Genomic DNA, 21,013 nt, shown 5'->3' with positions numbered 1-21,013 from the left:
TTCCTCCTTTGCCCAAATTTGTTCAGCTGGGGAATCATTTTATTTTACGGTTAGGGTCTCTCTCTTGCGTTTTCTAGGACATCAGAACAAAAACTTTGGGATTACTTCTCTTGAGTAAGTTGATCTCATCGCCTAATCCCCGCTAGGGTTTGAACTGCAAGGTTCAGTCATGTCCACGAGTTTAGCTTAAAGTTTTGTAGATCATGCCAGTGGATTGTAGAAGAAGAAATCTGAGGGACTCGATGACATACTTTAGCGCTTGGGTATTGAGGAAGGCGAGGCCGATGATCTGATTTCCGAGGACGAATCTCATATTTTGAAAGAGGCATCAAGTAGATGCCGTGCGAGAGTTCATACACAGACAGACTGTTGGCCTCATCACGGCGATTAACAACGGGTCTCAAAACCTCTCCTCCATCAGGCCATTATCTCTGAAATCAAACTACTAGCTAATGGCACTAGAAATGTATCCTTTGTAAAAGTGGATCGTTCGCAGAATATGGTTAGCCACTGTCTTGCAAATTTTGCAAGAACAGAATCTAGAACTATGATTTGGATCGGTTCGACTGTTTGCTCTGGTTCACGATCAAGATGTAATCCCTGCTGCTTAATATATCCTCTTTTACCTGCAAAAAAAACTTCCGTCCGCATATATTCGAGCAACATATGCGAATTGCGTGTAGCCCTGGCAAAGAGGTGAAATTTCAACCTTTGTAAGAGAACCTATTCACTATCCAGTGTTGGCGTGCGCTTCCATAGATCCCAAGGCTGAAACGCTTTCCTGAGTGAAACACAAGGGTGGCTAAGATTAAATGATAGTATATATTTGGGATGAGAGGTAGGGTGACTGAGATTAAAAAATACCACGATGTCTCTTGAGGTTTACACTCTTTTGAGATTTGGTGGTAAGCATGAGCAGTGTCTCCGTCTTGGAGATCGTCTCAAGGCAGAACAAGGAGAGCCCTGGATATTTTGTCTTCACATATTGTTGTTATAAACGTGACAAGCAAATAACGAAGAACGATAAAAGAAAACGCAGCGGAGACACGAGATTTAACGTGAAAAACCCCTTCCAACACAGAAGGGGAAAAAACCACGGATGCCAGCCAGCAAAACTTCACTCTATCGGGGAGTGTTTACAAACACCGTTGGTTATCTTATAATCTGATATACCCTAGCTGGCGGCTTACAAGATGTATATATAGGCGGTAGAAACGATCCGTACGCTTCGGCCCAAGCCTACCGACGACGGATCTCGCTCCGCTCGTCAGAAATTAGCCTCCTTTTAGTATATGAATTTGGATCACAATATAACAAACTCCACCTTGAGACAAATTCCATCTTGTAGCATGAATTTTAACAATCTCCTGAACAACAAAGAAAAACACTTGCTGGCGCCGACAACCACTTGGGCTAAACAGTTATACCAACCAAGCTTGAGCAAAGCTCAAACTTGGAAACAGGAAGTGGCTTTGTCATCATATCAGCAGGATTATCATGAGTACTTATCTTGCATACCTTCAGTTTACCTTGAGCAACAATGTTGCGGACATAATGGTACTTGATATCAATGTGCTTTGTCCTCTCATGGAACATTTGATCTTTAGTAAGGTATATTGCACTTTGACTGTTAGAAAACAAGTTAATGCAAGAATCATCTCCACAAAGCTCCGCATACAAACCTTTCAACCAGACAGACTCTTTGAAAGCTTCAGAAATAGCCATATATTCTGCTTCGGTTGTAGATTTGGCAGCAACATGTTGTAACGTTGCCTTCTAACTCACAGAACATCCACCAACAGTGAACACATAACCTGTGAGGGATCTTCTTTTATCCAAATCGGCAGTAAAATCTGAATCCACATAGCCTATGAGTCCCTCGCCGGTATTGCCAAATTTCAAGCAAGCTTTGGATGCCACGAAGGTACCTGAAAATCCACTGAACAGCTTTCCAATGTTCTTTACCAGGATTAGCCATGTATCGACTGACCAAACTCATAGCATATGACAAATCAGGGAGAGAACAGACCATGGCATACATCAAGGAACCAATAGCACTAGAATATGAAACTCGTGACATGTACTCAATATCTCCATCGGTACTAGGATATTGCAATGCTGACAACTTAAAGTGAGGAGCAATAGGTGTACTAACAAACTTTGCATCATGCATATTAAAACGATGAAGAACTTTCTGAATGTAATTTTGCTGACTAAGAAATAACACACTAGATTTTCTGTCTCTTGTAATTTCCATACCTAGTATTTTCCTAGCAGCATCAAAATCCTTCATCTCAAACTCACTACTTAATTGTGACTTTAAAGTAGTGATCTCTTTCTTGCTCTTGGCAACAATCAACATATCATCAACATATAACAGCAAGTATATTGGTGATCCATTAACAAACTTTATATAAACACAACTATCATACTGTGATATCTTAAACTTATGTGCAATCATAAAAGAATCAAACCTTTTATACCACTGTCTTGGAGACTGTTTCAAACCATAAAGGAACCTCTTCAACATGCAAACAAGATCCTCCTTTCCAGGCACAACAAAACCTTCAGGTTGGTCCATGTATATCTTATCCTCAAGCTCTCCATGCAGAAAAGCAGTCTTCACATCTAACTGCTCAAACTCAAGATCATGCATAGCCACAATACCAAAAAATACACGAATGGAACTATGCTTCACAATCGGAGAGAATACATCATTATCAATACCTGGAATTTGGCTGAAACCTTTTGCTACTAACCTTGCATTAAACCTCGGAGGCTCATTGGGAGACAAACCTTCCTTTCTTTTAAATATCCACTTACAGCGCACAACCTTCTTTTGTTTAGGCAAGGGCACACCATCCCATGTGCCATTCTTGTCAAGCGATTGCATCTCCTCTTGCATAACAGTAATCCACTTCACGCGGTCAACGGATGCAATAACCTCAGTATATGTAGCAGGTTTAGTATCATGTTCCACCTGTTTAGCACAACTCAAAGCATGGTGAACAAGATTACATTCTTCAATTAAACGAGAACGTGAACCTTTGTTACGCATCGGTCTATCAACAGCAATGGAACTATTTGTTTGCTGCAAAACAGGTGGTGAGTGCTGAACAACAATGTTATCAATTTCAGCAACATCATTTTCTTTCTCCTCCACGTGCTCCACCTGCACGCTGATCCTCTGTTGCTCATCATCAGAATTATTAGAAAAATCAACAGCATCAGTAACATCTGTAGATAAACTCTTATAAAACATGACAGCCTCATTGAAGAAAACATTCCTGCTATGCAAAACTTTCTTAGTTTCAGGATTCCATAACTTATATGCCTTAACTCCTGAACCATAACCAAGAAACACACATTTAACAACCCTAGGCTCTAGCTTTCCATTATCAACATGAGCATAAGATGTGCAACCGAAAACTCTCAACTGTGAATAATCAGCAGGTGAACCAGACCATATCTCAATAGGAGTTTTCTTATCAAGCGGAATGCAAGGTGACCTGTTTATCAAGTAACAAGTGATGGAAGCTGCTTCAGCCCAAAATCGTCTATGCATACCAGCATTGGACAACATGCAACGAGCCTTGGAGATGATGGTTCTGTTCATCCTCTCCGCCACACCATTGTGCTGAGAAGTATATGGGATGGTGTGGTGCCTGACAATGCCTTCGTCGCTGCAATAATCATTGAAAATAGTAGAACAAAACTCCATTCCATTGTCAGTACGGATCAATTTAACTTTCTTTTCTTTTTGCTTCTCTACCATAACTTTTCACTTTCTAAAAGCATCAAACACATCAGATTTATGTTTCAGAAAGAAAGACCACACTTTTCTAGAGTAATCATATATGATAGTAAACATGTAATTTGCACCACCAAGAGAAGTCTTGCGGGAAGGTCCCCACACATCAGCATGCACATAATCTAAAATGCCTTTAGTGGTACAAACGGAAGCATTGAATTTAACTCTCTTATGCTTACCAAAAATATAGTGCTCACAGAACTCGAACTTACTCAAATTGCAGCCATCTAGCAGGTCTCTCCTGTGCAGTTCTGCCATGCCATGTTCACTCATATGTCCAAGACGCATATGCCACAGATTAGTTTTACTAGGTTCATCAGGAATAACAGCAGCAACAATACCAGACAAAGTGCTACCTCTAAGAACATATATTTTTTGCAGAATTCATATCACCAATCATGTGAACGAGAGAACATTTTGATACCTTCACAACTCCGCGAGAACCGGAGTGTTTGTACCCTTCAACATCAAGGGTACTGAGAGAGATCAGAGTTCAGGCCATGCCAGGTATGTGTCTCACATCTGTCAGAGTGCGTGTCATGCCATCATGCATCTTGATCTGAACGGAGCCAATGCCCACGATCTCACGTGGGTTGTTATCTCCCATACGCATCTCCACTCTGCACAAACTCATAAGAATCGAACCAGTCTTTGTTACAGCAAATATGAATCGAACATGCAGAATCAAGGATTCACTCATCATTACAAGAAACACAACCAGCAAACACAACTAGGCAATCGCCATCAGAATTATCACTAGAAACAACAGCAGCCTTACCATCACCATCAGTTTGTTTTTCAGTTGGTAAGTACCGTTTCTTTTTTCTTTGTTCTGCAACTTCCAGCAATCATCAATATTGTGGTTAGTTTTCTTACAATACTTGCAGAACTTGCCATCTCGTCCTTTGAACTTTGAGCGACCTTTGTCGGTCTTGCTCTTATCTCTGTTGTAGTTGTTGTAGTTGTTGTGTTTCTGTTCTCGGTCCTGCCTCGGACCTGCAGTGCTTCTGCCTTAGATGACAAACCCTTTGCCTGCAGCATAGATTTCATCTTTTCCCTCTGCTGGAGGGCCTCATAAACTTCGACAATGGTTAGTTCATCACGGCTGTATAACAAGGTGTCTCGAAAATTCGCAAAAGAATTAGGCAATGAGACTAACAGTATAAGAGCGAGATCCTCATCCTCATAACTTACTTCCATGGACAGCAAATCAGAAACGATATCTCTAAAGATCGACAAGTGATTCATCATTGATGCACCTTCTTGCAGCTTGTGCGAGAACAACTTCATCTTCACGTGCATCTTACTGGTTAGATCTTTGGTCATGCAGATCGATTCCAGTTTCAACCACAGCGCCGCTGCAGATTTCTCAGACAACACTTCCTGCAAGATATTTTTGGATAGATGAAGCTGAATTAAATAAAAAATCTTACGGTCTTTCCTCTTTTCGTCGTTGGTCCAGGTCTTGGCATCTTTCTCGCCAAATCCATCAAGAGCTTCATCCAGATAAGAAGATTGGGTAAGGATCGTCCTCATCTTCACTTTCCATAGAAAAAATCTCGTGGTATAATCCAGTTGCGGTAGATCGAACTTCAAGGAAGACATGTCGCAAACCCTAGATTGAAACACGAGCTCTAAGACCACTTGTTATAAACGCGGCAAGCAAATAACGAAGAACGATAAAAGAAAACGCAGCGGAGACACGAAATTTAACGTGGAAAACCCCTTCCAACACAGAAGGGAAAAAACCCACGGACGCCAGCCAACAAAAGTTCACTATATCGGGTAGTGTTTACAAATGCCGTGGGTTATTTTATAATCTGATAAACCCTAACCGGCGGCTTACAATATGTATATATATAGGCGGTAGCAACGATCCGTACGCTTCGACCCAAGCCTACCGGCGACGGGCCTCGCTCCGCTCATCAGAAGTTAGCCTCCCTTTAGTATATGAATTTGGATCATAATATAACAGTTGTTATAATTGAAAAGCATGATGGCTTGGTCTCCCATAGGCCCGTGCTCCATATATTTGAACTCGATCGTTGTTTGGATTCAAAACCATAAACTACTGGTAGGCTACATGAATAAAGCTTTGATCTCACGGAGACAAAAATTAGCGGAGCTCTGAAGGTAGATCTGAAGTACCCGGTATTTGTAACTTCATGCGTGTTTGAGTGAAGATTGATGTCATGAAACATTTGTGTCATGTTAATTGCCACGGTCTGGAGGGGTGGACAGGGAGAATTGTGCAAATTCAGTATGAGAAGGCGCCATTTTTTTTTTGGTGCACGTGGTTTCTTAGGACACAGTCGAGGAACACTCACCTCGAGTGTGAATCTCTAAGGGCATCTCCAACGGGGCGACGCATTTCGGACGTTTAAATTGTTCGTTTGCGTTCGTTTGCGTTGCCTAACGAACGCAAAAATGACCGCGAGGCACAAATTATCCGTTTGCGTCGGGGGCACTCCCAGCGGTTCGACGCATTTTGGACACCCCGTTGTTTTGTTTTCGTGTTTCTTCTTTTCTTTTTTGAAGAACTCTCCAATTTCTACATCGGTTGTAACGAATCGTTGAAAGAGTAAGTTCAAACGCGAAAACAAGTGGTACTGATTATAAACCAATTCTCGAATCGAACAAGTTCAAACATATTTAACATACAAACTAGAGAACAAATTTGAAAACAAACAAATTATAAATTAATTCTTGGCCTTCTTGTTAGAAGGCCCCGCCTCGTCATCCTCACGGACGCGCCTCCTGCTTGCCACCTCCTCCTACGAAGAGGTACTGCCGGACGATGCGTCCGTTGAGCTTGAGTTCCAGTAGGACGACTGGTCAGTGGGGTCTTCGTCGTCGTCGGTGAACGGACGACGACACTCCGCCTGTGCCCGCTCCTGCGCCCTCGCCCGGGCCCTTGCCTCCTTCCTTGCCGCCGTCGCGTTGTTCGCCGCCTCCAGCGCCTCTAGCCGTGCCCACTTGGCGTCGGAGTGCTCCTCCTTCTACACCACCTCCTCCTCATGGCCATCGATGCCAACGGCACCTCCCCCCTCCTCGACCTCCCTCGGCGGGGAGCTAGGATCGCTGGGCGTCGCAGCACTATCCCACCAATGCCGCCATCCCGGCGGCTTCCCCTCGCTGTCCGTGTCCGACGACAACGACAAGTTGCTCATGGTGGCTAGCCGGTGTTGGAGAAGAAGAAGAAGAAGAAGAATGGCAGCCGGTTTTTGGACGTGAATTACAGCAGGCGCAAGAGTTATATTCAGCGGGGATTAATGGCGGCGCGTATAACGAAGAGGCATGCGGTTGCTCTTCCGCTGCGGTTCGACGCTCCATCCTGGCGGTTGGCCGGTTGATCGGCGCGGTTGCCACTCCGGCGGTTGACCTCCCCGGCAGTTGCTGTGCTATAATTCGCGCCGATCAAGCCAGGGTCGCTGCCAGGCGGGCCCGTGGGGGAAGCGAGCGGACTCTCGGCGCAGCATCCGCGGAGACGCAAACGTGCCGCATATTTGCGCCGCATTTGCGTCGCTACCAACGCCCCGGACACAATGCGTCGCCCGGCTGAAGCAGGGTGCAGGCGCATTTCCGATCCGCACGGACACAAATGGTCGCGCAACATCCGTTTGCGTCACCCCGTTGGAGATGGCCTAAAGCATGAGGTGGACAGAGATTGGTTTAAGCTCGATTGGAAGATGTTGCGTGAAAAAGTGTTCATATCTTTTATCCATCAATTGTTGTGCATCCCATCACCTAGGCGTGTTTGGTTGCCTGTGAGCCCCTTGGCTCGCATCGGACCAGCAATTTTCGGTCTGTTTGGTTGCCTGGGCCGAGCCGCGTTCTTGCAGGAACCGGTTCTCAAAGCAGCGTCGAGCCAGGCCCTGGAGGAACGTCCGGTTCGGTAGTTTCTCCAGGACAGGTCGTTCTCGCGCCACTTTGGCTCCAGCGATGCAACGGCTGCACGAGCTGTTGCTTAGGCTCACTCTCCCTTACACTACTCCACAGACCCTCTCTCAAATCAACACAAACATAGTCCCAATCGTAAAAAAGATGTACACGAAAAAGATGCGTGTCGATGATACGAACCAATTTTCACAATCGGTTTCGAGTTTCGTCGCTCGTAAATCATCAATTTCGTGTATGAAGTTTTAAGCGAATTTTGTTAAATTCGTCGCACACGCTTAACCGTTTGAGATTTCCTTTCCGTAGTAGGTTCACCTCACCATTCCGCATGACTTTCATGTTGACAGGTTTTTGTTTCGGTGTACATACGCTGATACAAGTATACTGCAATCTGCACGTATGTGTGACTAAGGTTTGAAGTACTTTTGCTCAACTTCTCGCTCCCCATTTTCATGGACGACGATGTGGTGATGATAGGTGAGAAGTGAGAGGTGATAATCCATGGTGGTGGAGTCATGGTGGTGTTCTTCTTCGTGGTCGGTGACGTGCCCATGCTTGTGACCGGCGTGACTGACGGTGTCCTGGTGGTGTTCGTCTTCGTGGACGGCGAGATGGTGCTGCTTGTGACCGGCGTCACCGACGGTGTCATGGTGGTGTTCTACTTCGTGGTCGGTGACGTGCTCATGCTTGTGACCGGCTTGACCGACGGTGTCCTGGTGGTGTTCGTCTTCGTGGACGGCGAGATGGTGCTGCTTGTGACCGGCGTCACCGACGGTATCATGGTGGTGTTCGTCTTCGTGGTCGGTGATGTGCCCATGCTTGTGACCGGCGTGACAGACGGTGTCCTGGTGGTGTTCGTCTTCGTGGATGGTGAGATGGTGCTGCTTGTGACCGGCGTCACCGACGGTATCATGGTGGTGTTCGTCTTTGTGGTCGGCGACGTGCCCATGCGTGTGACCGGCGTCACCGATGGTGTCATGGTGGTCTTCGTCTTCGTGGTCAGCGACGTGGTGATGCTTTTGACCGGCGTGACCGGCGGTGCCATCACCGATGTGCCGAAGCTTGTGAACGGCAGTGCCATGGTGGTCTTGTGATAGATGAGGTAAGGTCACCATATTGCCGTATAGGTGAGGCTACGAAAATCATGCGACCAACCAATCAAAGTGTCACTTGGGTGCCACCCGATGCAACACAGCCTACCAAATGATGTGACAATAGTGAATGTGAGCTCGTCCGGAATGAAATGGGAGTCCCTGCCATTGTCAAGGGCATCTCCACGAAGTGAATAATTGATGAGAGAGTGGCATCACAAACTCGTTCACTCACGAGATAGTCGGGCTGCAATATTTCCTCTTCTGGCATGGGAGCGTAGCAACTTTACCCATCACCTTGCCCAAAACCATCAAAGAAACCACGTTGGGATTACAGGCTCTTTCCCCTCCCACTCCCCACTCCACGGCGACGCAGGCGGCAGCGGCGGACCGGGCACTGACGCGTGCGGCGGCGATCGATGGACGGCTCTAACCCAGGTAACCACGACCTAGATCCTTCTTGATTCCTAGGCAAGGGTTCACCTTGGTCACTTCGCTCCCATGTACGGGGAGAAAGTAAAAACCGTCTCCTTTTCTTGATTTCTGACCGCTGTTTGTGGTCTGGTCGCCGAGAAAATTATCAGGGAGCGGCGGCGGTGGAGGCTGCGAGATGGACGACGACGGCCGTTGCGAGGTTTGCGCGATGTGGAGAGACCTAGCTAACCACACGAGCGACGGCGGGAAGCAGCTCCTCGTCGTGGCCTCCGACGGTTGCAGAGACAGCTTGGTGAGTGAGAGCTAGCCCCCTTTCCTCCCGCATTGATTCAGTTTCTTCCAAACCACCCTGCTTGCTTCCGGTGCTGCTCCTGGAAAAAGGTTTTGGGGTTTTTTAGGGTGTTCAAAATCTCACTGAAAAGTCATTACCAGAATAGCGAGAGATGCTGCTTCAGAACACACCCTTCTTGATTAAAGGGGTACACTTTGGGATTTTTCTTCCAATACTAATTTCGTTCTTAGCTATGTGCCTGATAATAAAATTTGCCTGGAATAGATGGCACATAGATGCCAGAACTGTTTCAGGGTATTTTCCTAAAAATTGTTTCACGGCATTTAAAAGGGTAGCAGGAAAGCACTCTGTACATGCATGAAAAACACTATTTACTACTCTTGCAAGCATTATTGCAAGCGAAGCTCTTCAAATCATTAATTTACCCTGCTTTTTTCCTGTAAAAACTTCATGGAAAGATGATGCTCAAAACTGAAAACTCCTAGACCACAAGCTTTCCTATCTAAAGAATAAACAGGAGAAACTTTTTTCCTTTTAGAGAAAAACACACCCATTTGGTCGGAATTTTTTTTTGGAAAATTGGTCAATTTGGTCCAGAATGCTGGCAGCAATGAGCTACCTTATATATAGCACTACCCTTGTCAAAAGTCAAAACTAACTCTGAACTAAGTCTTTCCAACAAAAGGCCAGTACCTTTGGTCTGAGGTAATTCAGTTCTACACATGAGAAAGACAAAAAAACATGATTTTGTATCTTGTTAGATCACGTATAGATGATACAAAAAAAATTAGGGTAATTTCCTTTGAAAAAATGTTTCAGAACATATCAAAGGTAGCAGGAAAATACTCTGTACATGCATGAAAACTATTTACTAATACCGCAAGCAGGATTGCAAGTAAAGCTCTTGTGAAGATCATGAGATTGCTATTTTATTAATATAGTCATAGGAAATATGTGTGTGAAGCTCGTATGAAGATAATTAGTAAAATGCTAGTGTACTACCATGAGTGTGCTCATATTCAGGTCATCAGGTGGGAAAAATCTTACCACTACTGACTTCAAAATGATGTGTGTTTTGGACATATATATTTTTTGTTTCATTTGTTTTCCATGTCCTTTGGTAGTCATGCCATCTGAATTATGTCTTCATTTCCTGCAAATAGCACAAAACTAAATGCTCACAAACCGTAATACTTATAACCCTAACCAAAGTGTGCATACCGCTGAAGGTTGGAGGTCACGAGAAGTCTTCCTCCTGTCCTCAAGCAACTTCTGGGATATTTGGAGCCGCTCCTCCTTGTGCTCATCATTTGTTGAATGGTACAATGAATTTGAATGTTAAAGTCAAATGTTTTTGATGTGCTTTTCTAATCATTGTAACAATGTACTTGATCTACAGAACAAGTGGTGCCTGATCCTGAACATTTTCATACCTCGAATGACATTGTCTACACCACGTTACCTGGGTGCTGTCTGACGAAAGCACAAGATGAGAAAGTACAAGAAATAGCTCGTAGCAAGAAGCCTGATATCCCTCTGCATGTGGCAGCCATGAACAAAAGAAATGTAGACTTGAAGGACTCCTATGTTGTAAGTTTCATCCTTTCCCAGATAATTTCTTGTCCATATGGCATGTTCGTGCTGTTCAAGGCTCTATATTCTTAATCTCTTTTTTTCTTATTTTTCTGATCCTGCAGCACATACCGTTGCAACTTGCACTGGGCCATTTCAAGGACAGAAAAACTAAATCTACAATTCAACTCGAAGCTCCTGACAAGAAGATATACAGTGTTGGAGCAAGTAAGCTTAATGATGATCAGATAGTCCTCGATTCTGAGTGGAATAGTTTTGTAGCCTCCCACCACATACAAGAGAAGGACCTCCTTATTTTCAGAAGCACAGAGAATAGTCGCCTCGAAGTTCTCATCATTGACCCAAGCGGCCATGAAAAGACCTCTTCAAGTTTTCTCATGGGAAATTCCTCCAGTACCAAAGAAACGTCTGGAGATTCTGTTCACAGTGTTGATCCACTTCCTCATGCAGCAGAAAATTCTTCCAGTACCAAAGAAATGTCTGGAGATTCTGTTCACATTGTTGATCCACCCCCTCATGAAGTTATTGAATTGAGCAGTTCTGATGACGATGACATCGTGAGAAAAGGCACGAGAGAATCTTGCAGGGTGCAAAAGCGGGTGACACGTAGTTCTGCGAACGCTCAGAAGATGAATTCAACATCCTCCCCTTCTACTGAATCAGGTCCATCCTATTCTTGTTGCCTATGCATATTTTTTTATTGTACCATATTTCACCTAAATTCTGTTCATTCTATGCTCACCCAAAGAAAGTATGGTACAGGATACGATGATCGCAAGCCGCATCATCAAGCACCAGCGAATCTTGGAGTCGTTTCGGAACCTCGTTCTACCAATCTTGGGGGGGCTTCCCAGCGGTCATACATTTTAGCCCAGGGGGCAACTCTAGCTTTGCAAGTGGAGAGGAAAGTTGAGGAGAAAGTCCATGCAATTCGATCTGAGCTTCCTATTTATGTGAAAGTGATGACCACATCCAATGTTTATCGCATTGGCATGATGCCATGCAAAATTGTGAGTTTACACTTCTTTATATACAACTGGAAGTACGCGAACTGTTTCTACTTAATTAATCATCGATCTGAATTTCAAGAACCTGACACTTGTGCACCTTTTGAATAGGCTTTCTGCACGGAATATGCTTCGGCGGCGCGTCTCCCAGGCATGAAACAAGCTCTCATCCTTCAGATGGAGGGGGAGACGAAGCTGTGGGACGCTACATTGTGCGTTCTGAGCAACAACGTGAGGCGGATTCACAAAGGCTGGAAGGAGTTCGCCCTGCAGAATGGCCTGGAGGTGGGCGACATCTGCCTCTTCAAACTAGCAGATGGCGACACCAAGAGTCTCAAGATGATGGTCTATGTGATCCGCAAGTCGGAGATAGAGCTGTAGCTACGTGTAGCGTTCGGTCTATCTATGCTCTGTGTGGCTTTAATTAACTCTCTTATACCCTGACATGGGATGAGAGAGCTGAGTAGCTGACCGATGAACAATTTGTGCGTTGTCATCCTTGCCAATATTCTCTGGCTCTACATCACCACTACCCATGTCACTTGAGTTTGGTGATGCAGAAGCTCTATAGTATACAACAAGCAGTTCCATTGAAATCAAAAAAATGATAGAACAGCCATCTGCATGCAAATCCACTTGATAACCTTCAAGTCTTCTGAATTATGCCTTGGCAAGAAGCACATTTGTCTTCTTTTTTTCCAGAAATATCAACCAGTTTCATGAAACGTGTCATTTTCGTTACAAAAGAGCTAGATAGTGCAACCCACCAACAATTACAAAGTATATACAGTATGTCCAGTGCAACAGCTAGCTGATAGGCCAAGAAAACAAAAGAACACACCCTTTCTCATCAACCAACCTACCACAACAACATCAAACTCCCCTCACCCAGACTCCAACCATGAATGGCGAAGAAGCGGAGCATAGGGCCTCGAGCCCGCTTCACGGCAGCTGCCGGGCATCCCCAAGACTGAGACCATGATACCAGGACTGCGCTGGTGAACCACCACCATAGCGCCTAGGGAGGGAGGGCTGATCTAGAAGTAGACCGAGCCCTTGTCGGCAGGCAGAAGGCGTGACCCTTGTGCTTCTTGTCTGTATCAGCTCATTCTCGTTGAACCGAAGCCTCTCAATGAGCTCAAACCCCAGACAACATCCTTTCACTGCACGATCTTCAGACCCCGACCTTGTCCTTCTGGATATGGCCATTGACACCAGACTCGGGAACTGAAGGCCAACCCTTGCACTCACTGTATCAGCAGCTCTTGCCAAACTTGTGAATCCTGCAGTACCGTCACCATTCATGCCACAGATAAAGTGCCAAACAATATCTCCAAGAGCCCATACACATTGTCCCTGCTGCGGAGAACGCACGTTATTCCTGTTTCATGAGGTAACTAGTGCGTTACCTTCTGAATGCTGAACACCAGAGAAGTGGCTTCCCATCTGGAAAACATTCCCAGATGGAAGCATAAAGCTATATAATCAGGAATTGTAACATGGTTAGCGCTTGATATAAGTCCAGAGATTAACCACCTTTGCTTGATTGTAGAGAAGGTGCCACAGGTAATGTTTCTATCCCTAAGTACTCTTCAGCAAAAACCTCACCGTTTTCTGAAAATATGGCTGCCAGACTGAAGTCTATTATTCTGCCCTTAATTACCCCAAAACCATGGTTTTGTCTTCTCCAGAGACTAGCTGAAGTACCTAGGATATTCCACAATCGCTTTCAGAGTCATCTTCATGGTTCGTAACAGAAACTCAACTTTTGGTTTCATAGCAAGCTCGATACCGTAACCCAGAAGTGGGGAGAATCTTGAGATCATTGAGCAGCGTTGAAAGAGTTAAGACAGCATATTAGTGTATATCTTTGACTAGTGAACTTAGCTAAACATCAAACAGTAAAACCAGAAATTGAGTACCATGAATAGGAGATTGACTCCAAAGTAGATTAGGCTATGACTACAATCAGACCACACTGAAACAGATTGAATCGCGTGAGGCTCGATGGCTCTCCTCGTCTCAACATACACGTATATATATTGATGGATCAACGTGAGTTACAAGTTAACGTGAGAGTCAAGACTAAACCCTAACCGCCACAATCTGGCCTAATGGGCCGACTAGGTCGGTTGCCTAACAAGCCCCCGCAGTCTGAACTAGGAGGGTAGTCGACGTGAAGACTGGATCTGAATTCCTGGAACAATGATGTAGGGATCCCCTTGGTGAATATATCTGCGTACTGAGAGCTGGAGGGTACATGAAGAACACGGACTGCTCCAATGGCCACCTTCTCCCGCACAAAGTGTATGTCCAGCTCAATGTGCTTTGTCCTGCGATGCTGAACCGGGTTTGCTGATAAATATACTGCACTGACATTGTCGCAATAAACAATAGTAGCAGTGTGCACTGGACGATGAAGCTCCTGTAGAAGATGTCGCAGCCAACAGGTTTCAGCAACGACAGAGGCGACGCCACGGTATTCAGCCTCAGCACTCGAGCGTGAAACCGTGGGTTGCCGGCGAGAGGACCAAGACACCAAGTTATCACCCAAATATACACAAAACCCTGAAGTAGACCGTCGTGTATCCGGGCATCCAGCCCAATCGGCATCCGAGTAGGCAACCAGTTGGTGTGAGGAAGTGGAGTGAAGAACAAGATCGAGATCTATTGTGCCCTTTAGGTATCGAAGAATTCGTTTAATGAGTTGGAAGTGAGAATCACGGGGGTCATGCATATGAAGGCAGATTTGTTGTACAGCATATGAAATTTCTGGTCGAGTGAGAGTAATGTATTGAAGAGCCCCGGCAAGGCTGCGATAGTGAAAAGGATCGGAAAAGGTGTTGCCGCTAGAGGCAGCGAGTTTAGGTTTAGTGTCGATGGGAGTAAAGGAGGGTTGGCAATCACGCATTCCGGCGCGAGATAAGATGTCTAGTATGTATTGACGTTGGGAGAGATGTAAGGTGGTCGCACGGCGACGGGATCGAGCCAGGAATAACAAAGAGTATGAGAGGAATTAGGAGTCGGTCCACAGATTAGAAAAACAGGGATGGAGAGAGCTGGCCAATTCTAAGGGATCACTTGATTCAGCATATTTAGAGTATATTCTCTTGAGTGGATGATACCATCCCTCACAGTTTATAACCAAACGCATATAAAAAGGGGATCATCCCATCCCATCCCTCCTCTGGTTTGAAACCAAACGCACACTAACACACACAAGCAATTCATCCTATCTTGTAAAAAGCGCAATTCAACTGCTTTACAAATAGTAATTTACTGGTGGCACACTTTCTTTGCTAGTAGTTTCAATAGCAGGTCTTCACCAGCAAGGATCGATAAGAAGTGGATAGCCAGAGCAGTATGGCTGGTTAAAGTTTTCGAGCTGTTAGGTACATTTCACAGAGTAGTGCAATGTATTTATTTATTTGCAAGACTTGTATAAAGTTTGCCCAAATTTAGGTAAAATACATGTTAGTTGCGCAGGATTTGAGTTCTAAGGACTATATCTGGTGCAGGGTACATAGCCTGCCTAGTATATCTACTAGTACCTAGAGGAGCAGCGAGATGAAGACATTTACAAGTCTGCAAGAAGTAAACACATATCAGCTGCATTGACTAAACCTTTGTAGTAAAACCATTTTTGCGTGTTCATACCTGGGGAGCAATGTGCGATTTATGTCCAACAACAAAAGATCTTGATACTTCCTAATGATATGAGAAAGATGACACTCAGAAACACCTAAGTCAATAGAAATCTATTTTCTTCTTGAGAGTATAGTCAACATCGGAAGCAGATTATTTCTAGAGATCTACATATGATTTTTGCTACTGCTTTCTTATGAAAAGTTCAGAACCCATATCCTCGAAAAAGATAACAACCTGAGACAATAGGAAAACGAGTTAGTACCAACAAGGTATCAGCTATTAGAGGATATAGACACGGGTGAAAAGCAAATGACTGAAGATCATCCCAATTTTGGATCTCCATGTGAGTAAAAGACTTTGCTCCGTGGATACTATTGCAGACTGACACGAAAGTATGCAATACATGTATATCAGACGGTGAGGTTGGCCACCGCATTCATGCCTCCTAAGTTCCAATCCTAGGAAAAATTATCTTGATTAGTTGGGAACAATGTGAAATTGCAAAACTCAAGAAGATAATGATGAAATCTGTTACCGATGGAAACTTAAAGGAACCACTATAATAGTGTCTAACAAAATATCCCTTTTTAGTGACAGTTGGTTAGTGTTTCCAAAATAGGGAAAGGAGAGCTAAAACTAAGTAAAAGTAGATTTTCCATCATTAACAGTGGTTGTGGAAAGCAAAGCCTATGAATATCTACACACCTGCAGAATTTCATTTGGTTTTCTCATCAGCAACTGTGGACTTGATGTAAGAACTGGGACCGACATTTTCTTACTGACGCCTAGATCCTCAAACAGCATCAGAACTGAGTTCATTCTTCTTGTTGAACAACCCAGAATATGAGACCAACTTTTCACAGCAATACCAAGGACTGTACTGGAAATCTGAAAGAAAAAAACCAGATTTACTAACACATTTTCCAATTATGTTAAACTACAAACAAACACATCATACAATAGGATCTAAAGCCATGTTTATTATAATAGGAAAATGACCTGTTTTCTTTTAAGAAACAAGCATATGCGCATAGTTTTCAATGACACTTGTTGAAAGAATCCATGGATACTTCAGCAACATCTTACCAATATATTCTTGTCCAATGCCAGCCTACAAGATTTTCATATAGGATAACATTACATTATTAAACTTATTGTCTAGAGATACACCAATATTGCAGGGTCCAGAAGTTATCAGAAACATAATGTTTCAGTTGAGAATTATGTACGTTTACTATACCTTCTCCCTGCAATATCAGAAAGGATGATAGGAAGAAATGACAGCAGAACTGATGCTATCTTTGGCTTCGGAATTCCAATGCACCCAGGAAAATCAATTAATGGCTTGAGATGACTGGCCTCTGAGCAGAGAAGATGCATTGGAAACGATTCAATGAGATAGGGAAAGGACAGAACCCCTTGTGCCAACATATGCTCAGACCACCAGACATGGTCTTCATCTGCAACTATTTGGTTAGAGAAAGATTAAATTTCAAGAGATATATACCACAGTGGAACTTTTATGAGGGGCCATAACGGGGCTCTGAGACATACTTTTTGGAAAAATGATAACGTACTTTGGAGTGCCTTGTCGGTAGGTATTGATAAGTGCATCATCTTGCGCTTAGCATTCTGTCTTATTAGAGTTTCATAACAACTTCTTGAAAATAACACCTCTTTCAAGAACCTAACCTATACATGAATAAACCACAAGGAACACATCAACCTACTGAACAGAAGATGGTGCTGATAATTGCGAATTAACCGTACCAACCACAGTCATAATCCATACTGTCCGATCTTTACAGCGTGTTGGTTCCTAGCAGATTGTACCACCCCTCTTGAAACTGAACTTCGGGCATGCGCTGAAGGTTTGGAGTTGGCAGTTCATCGTAGCCAGCTACCGATTATTATCAAGACTGACTGCTCTCAGCTCGTTGAAGCCGTCAACTCTACTTCACAAGACAGATCTCCCCATGTCCACTGGATTGCTGAGATCAAATCTTTATTTAGTCAAAGTCGTGATTCGATTATTGCAAAAGTGTAACGATCGCAGGTTAGGGTTAGTCACAGTTTGGCAAATATTGCCAAGCTAGAAAACCGCACTGAAATATGGTTAGATTCTGGACCTGAAGCTGTTCTTCAGATCCTAGAGCAAGATCATCTTGTAACCCCACCTGATTAGTAAAGTTCCTTTTTTACCCGCAAAAAAAAATACTACAGATGTGTGACACCACCATTTACTATTGCAATTTTTTTTGTACACTCTAATGATTTGACTAGCATTAAATGGTTCCACCAAATAGTTTGAATTTTATCAAACATGCTCGAATAATGGTGCTTGTTGGTGGCGCCGCGGGTGGCAAATGCAGCGCAGACTTTCAACAATGTTCTGTTCTATCTGACTAGTGGAACCTGGGGTTGTGTGGCTCGTATTATAGAGAAAAAAAAGCGGAACAAATGAGCAGAGAAATAACATTATCAAGCTCAAGTTCTGCGGGAGACTAGAAGCTTGATGATCTGTGTTGCAGGCTTGTAGCTAAGAACAACACTGTCCGAGCAATTATTTTCGTTATCACTTTGAGTTTCCCTTTCTAATTAGCTAGATTAGAATAATCTCCAAAAGACATCTAATAAGAGGTGACGGACCTCCTTGATTGTGCAGGTTCTAAGAATTTTCAAGCATACAGTCAAGTAAATTAAGTTTCTACAGGGCAGAAATAGGACCAGTTTCTCACCCTGTGGATGAGCACGGAGAGGCCCTCGGCCGCGACCTAGGGTGCGATGAGCTTGGCGGAGGAGAGGCGCACACTGAGACTCTCGACGAGTGGCGCCAACCGGCCGGCGCGCTCGCTCCTCCCCATGAAGTACGCCTTCCTGCCGAACCCGAGCGCGCCCATCCCGGAGCTGGGCCCCGTGGAATTCGTAGGCGAAGGCGGAGGAGGAGAGGGGGAGGGGGAACATTGGAGTAGGTGGGTGCCCGGCTGCCTGCGGAATGGAGGAGCTGGAGGTGTGGGAGTGGAGAAGAGAGGAGTGCGGTGGTGGCCATGGCCATGACGGAGGCGGAACGGGTAGGTTGGGGGATGGACGGATAGCCGGAGAAGAGAACGGGAATGGAAGTCCCGAAGAAACGGTTTAACTTGTTCAAAAAAAAAAAAACGGTTTAAACCCTCGTTATCCTCCACCCGCGGGGGTTAAACGGTCAAACCAGGGTTTATCTCCTCCTCGTCCCAACTCAAGGGTTCAAATAATTCTGGTTTGAACTCACACGAGAGAAATAATTTTGGCCTTGAGTTCAAGTAATTCTGCGAATCATTTGTACTCCATCCCTTGAGTTCAGATAATTTTGGCAGGTTTTTATCAAAATGATTTCCGAACAATAGGAGTATCAAAATGAGGAGTACATATTTTTGTGTGGAGACCGTTTCGGCCTTTTTTTTCATCAAAATGATTCTGTTGGCTCATGTGATAAATACAAAATGAACCTGACAAATACAAAATGGCGGCAAGGGAGAGAAAGTAGGGAGTTTTGTGGCGGGCCATGGCGTGGGAAGCTTCTGGAATCTGTGCTCCTCATGACGATTCCTTAGCGGCGGTATCGTTTCGCCGGTGCTATCCTCGGTCAGAAGGCTAGCCACACCTTTCTCGGCAGCAGCTGCTGCTCGAGATTCATCTTCTTGCAGCGGAAGACCTACTTGCACCTTGGCATAGCGTTCCATGCTCTTCCAAGTGGCCGAGTACCCAATGGGTGCAGGAGTGGCCATGGCAGGAGGCGATTCGTCGTCGGCGAGCTTGGATCCGATCGCGTTTTCCAAGGTCGTTTTAGGCTGCCAAAGTACTAGACTAAGTTGTAATTCTTTCTATCTGTGAGGTTATTTTTGTAATTGTTCGCCCACTAGTTGACGACACTTCAAAAAAATCATATTACAAGATGGTTAGTTTATCGCAACTAGTAAAAATAAGAGGACTGCATGCACGAGTTTTTCACTTTGTTCATTCTTTTCATTTTCTTTGGTTGACTCCAAAATGGGGTCAAAATTGCTGGCATGACCATTCATAGAAAAGGGTTGAATATTTCAAATTTCATTGCATATACTACATACAATCCTAGTTGGATACCTTAAAATGATTTTTGGAAATTTTTAGGACAAAACTATAACACACTTGTAGTTCAAATTTGGTCTATTTCTAGAAATTTGATCAAAACTTGATAATAGCCAAAAGGTACCTAGAAACGAGAATATTCATTAAACCTGGGGATTGAGCATCGTATGTGAGTGGTGTCATTTCCCCCAATTTTTATAGTTGGTTCAGATAAAACACATTTTTGCCAGTAGTAAGCAGAAAATCATAGTTCGACAAGTTTGAATGAGAGTGCTAGGAAAACCCTAGTTCACATATTTGTATCAGGAAAAATCCTTTTTTAAAGTGTTTGAATGAGAGTAATAGGAAAAATCCTAGCCCAAAACTTTTGAATTGAATTTGTATTAGGAAAATCCTAGTTCAAAAAACATGAACTAGATTTGTACTAGGACAAAATCTAGTTAAAAACATTAAAATAGTTTTGTACTAGGCAAAACCCTAGTTCAAAAACTAGATTTGCACTAGGTAATTAATAATTGAGAAAAGAAGTGAAGAGCTAGAAGAGGCGAGTAGGAAGAATAAATGGGGACATCGATAGAGTAATGTAGCCTCGAGAGGATTTGAAGATGTGCGATGTCAGATCAAGCCTAGCGGTGTTGGAGCAAGGATATCGTGACACAAGACACCGAGTCCACGTAGTAATGTAATGTCTCTCCTCGTAAGAGGCGCAAGGCAAATTACCATCCATCGCCCCTCTCTCCTCTAGACCGCACCAAGATTCTCTGTCTCGCCCTGGTGAGGGTGGTATTACGGTAACAGATGGCCTAGTGTGTTAGGGCAAGGTTCCTCCGACATATGTACATGCATCTAGAAACGAGACAAACCAAAGCTTACATGTGCCATTTTTAGTTAAGAGGTCACCCCCGATTTCCTTGGACCTCCAAAAGAAAATCAAGCAAGCAACAAGCTCTATACAATCTACAAGCGGTGAGAAGTTGGTGTGGGAGTTAATAGGACACTAAATATATATCTTAAAAATGGACCGGCCTTTCTTCCATCCAAGAACACCCAACCCGGAATTGCTTACTCTATCTCTTTGTGCTTTCCTCCAAAATGTCGCACATTATTTCTCTTCGGAACATGTCAATGGACCAGG

At 44.1% G+C, this 21,013-nt stretch overlaps 1 pseudogene; it reads right to left on the bottom strand.

The window, feature by feature from the left end:
* Positions 1 to 13,068: 13,068 nt before the first annotated feature.
* On the bottom strand, positions 13,069 to 18,674 carry LOC124697068 (annotated as a pseudogene).
* Between the last annotated feature and the right edge of the window lie 2,339 nt (positions 18,675 to 21,013).

The sequence above is a fragment of the Lolium rigidum genome, chromosome 3 (genome assembly GCF_022539505.1).
Source record: "Lolium rigidum isolate FL_2022 chromosome 3, APGP_CSIRO_Lrig_0.1, whole genome shotgun sequence".
NCBI lineage: Eukaryota > Viridiplantae > Streptophyta > Magnoliopsida > Poales > Poaceae > Lolium > Lolium rigidum.
Note: the sequence above shows the minus strand (reverse complement) of the source record. Positions and strands in the feature narration are given on the sequence as shown.